Below are 3,269 nucleotides of genomic sequence, written 5' to 3' on the forward strand. Positions count from 1 at the left end.
GCTCCCGTCAGCTCTGCAGGGACTGTAGGTGCTGAGGTGAGCAGGTCAGTGCCATGTAGCAGCTGGTCCTCAATGTAGCAGCTCCCTAGTTGCAGCATTGTTAGAAGTAGATGAGTTTGACCTGTTTGAGCTTTAACAGGAACCAGTGCAGCTGAATGTGGTAGTATTGGTAGTGTGTGAGTAGCATGTGTGTTTGTTTGTTAGTCAGCAGGATTACACAAACACTACAGGATGGATGACCATGAAACCTGGTGGATGGATGTGTGACGGGTCAGCGAATAATACTTTATATTTTGGTGCGGATCTGGATCATGGGACGGATTGTGGAATTTCTTTATCTGTCTTAAACATGGCACAAATTTTTTGAAGTTAATGGATCTTGATGAAAAATAAAATCTGTCATGTTTAGGACTTGACTAATCGACACCATTTTGTTCAATTCCTTCATTGAATTCAAGGGGACTGTTGAGCCTTGGCAGAGGTATGCATTCTTCTAGTTTTAAATTATTTAGTTTTCAGGGGCAGATGAGTCAAGAACGTATTGTTATGATGTTGATCTTCCAGCTGTTAGTCAGAATGTGCATGCAGATTGTTTTAGGAAGGATTAAGTAGCTTTTACCGGTGACCTTTCAGGGAGAAGCCATGAGGACAGGGGCAGGATCAGCAGGATCAAGCCGTGACAGATGTCCCATTAAGAAGGTTGTGGTGTGTAAGATGCTATCTGCAAACCTTTCACCAGTTTTCATGCTAAATTAGATCTCATTTGACATTTATTTTCCAACGTAAATATTTTATTTTGATGGGAAAATTAACCGGCTGTCCCTCGGACTGCCAGCGCTCGGTGAGTGATGCCTGAGCCGGAGGAGGACGTGTTTATTTTTAGCTGATTATGGACAGGCAGGGCTGCTTGAAACGGGCTCGCCATTGTTTACAAGTCCTTTTGAAGTGATCCTTCATTGTGAGGCTACCTTTCATGGTTGTGTCCTCGCAGGCCACTCTCCTATTGACCCGCAGCAGCTGTGTCCACTGTGTGCCATGTACACATTGTTAAACCCACTGAATCCCAGTTATCAATGCTTTTCACTGCTTCCACTGCACGTTTACATACTTTTGTGAGGAACCTTTTCTGGCTCAGCGTTTCTGTCCGTTTCAGGTTGGTTATTTTTCAGCTTTTTAAAGTTGTGGTGCCTGTCTGTCATTTTCTCTGCCTTCACTTCTGCTTCGCTGAGTTATCTGGAGTTTGCACCTCAAATTCTGCGTTGCTGTGTCCCCTGACAAAAAGCTATTTCACTGTAGCACGGCTCAGTTTTTGTGTCCATGCAGGGAAAATTGTGTAAGGAGCTCCCAGGGCTGCTGGTGTTTGTCAGAGTTGCGGCGGGAAAGTGACCTGCTGTTAGATGGCCTGATTTGCTGTTCACTCTCAGAGGTCCTCGTGGCATAGCCAGCACAAAGAGAGCGCTTGAACACAGCCATGCAGTATTAGAGTAAATGAGATTGTTGCCCCATTCTGCCTCGAATCAAAAGAAATTTGCCGTTTGTGTATTTCCCACAAAAACCCGCTCAGCTCTTTAGATTTCCATCCACAGTCAGCACAAAAATCACATCAAACAGGAAACTCTGTGTGCTGCCTGGTGACGAAGAGGATAATGTTCCTCGACCGGGGTTTATGGTTTTAAAACCCTCGTCATTTAATTAGCCGGTCTCAGCTGTGCACACACTCAGCGACTCGCACCAGAGACGCTGGTTGGTTTGCTGGGAGACGGAGCTGGGAGTTTGCTCTGCCCCAAAGGGAGCATGAAATAACTAGAAAATGCATTTTCTGAAGAAATTGCATTGGGATTGCTGCTCGAGCACAAGCTGAATCTAAACTGAGCTGCTCACTTGAATTTATATGAAGACGCAGTTGAAGCCATACGAAGAGTTTCTAAATAAGTGATTAATTTTGGTATTTGTAGAAATGTTTTGTCTTTGTGTGATTAAAAAACTTTACAGGAATATTTTCAGTAGATTAGCTTGTAAACTAGTTTCAATGTCAGATGAAAAATGTGTGACTATTATATATATTAGACTATGAAACCTTATTGTTAAAATGATTCCTGGTCAGACTTTAATTAAATACAAAATATTTTTTAACAGCCACATAAACCTTTTACGCTTGTGCAAATTACATTCCCCGAAGTTGAATTTTTTGCGAAATATCTGCCTTATTAAAAGTTTCCCTTGGAAATCAGACAGTAAAAACATGAACTGAGATACTTGATGAAAATTTATATTTAAGTGAGACATTTCCAACAAAATAGCTGGTTGATCAACATTGGGGTTTTGTGTTAAGAGTCAGAAAGGCCAAAAGAAAGTTTGAAAACTAGTCAGTTGTGAGTCTGTTGGTCTTGGTTGTGTGATCATGACTGAGGGGAATCTTTCTTCTTTCTTTCCTGTTAAGCAGTTTCTCCAATCAGGTCTCATCAACATGGACCTCACTATAAACAGCTCACTCTCTGGGTTTATGTCTCTGAAGGTGTTTGGTAGATGTAACAATCAGCCAGTGTCTCTGGATTATTGTTTCTCTCCTGTTTATGCTCTCTGTGGAATTATAATAATTTTCTCCAACATAGTAGATACAGAGTGGGAGGAAATGAACATGACTTTGTTAATGGTGAATAGTTGTAAATGTGAGAGTGAATGTTTGTCTCGGTGTGTTGGCCCTCTGGCATTGGCTGGGATGAATGCATGTTTATGAATCAGGTAATATATAGGTGATGGTCCTACACCAGTGATATTCAGCCAATGAGATCCTGGCATCCACCTTTTACTTTAAATATGGACAGCAAACAACAAAAGCATGATGGTGGCGTACCACTGGAGAAGCAATGGAGTCCGTATTGGACTGTGTTGGTTGCTGCAGCAGTTTTCTGTACCCTCAGATCTACTCCTCTTCATCACGCCATCCTCCAAACATCCGAAGATCTCAGCAAAGCATTAAACTTGGCCCAGGCTCTCATATCCTGTGTGCACAAAGATATTAGCTGCCTGGCACAAGTGACTTTGACAGCGTCAGAGTTTTTGACTTTTCTTCCTAATCCGAGATCCGATATTAATTTGATTGAGAAGAGGATTTACTTGCCATGAACTGAATCAAAGGCCAAAACGCTGCCAGAGCACTTTTATTAAAGAGGATTTACTCGGCTTTATGCTGGTTAATTATTGTAATACTGTTTCAATACATCAGAATAGAGTAAACTTAATAATTGGGTCAATCAGAGTTGAATCAG

The sequence above is a fragment of the Limanda limanda genome, chromosome 16 (assembly GCF_963576545.1).
Source record: "Limanda limanda chromosome 16, fLimLim1.1, whole genome shotgun sequence".
In the NCBI taxonomy this organism is placed as follows: domain Eukaryota; kingdom Metazoa; phylum Chordata; class Actinopteri; order Pleuronectiformes; family Pleuronectidae; genus Limanda; species Limanda limanda.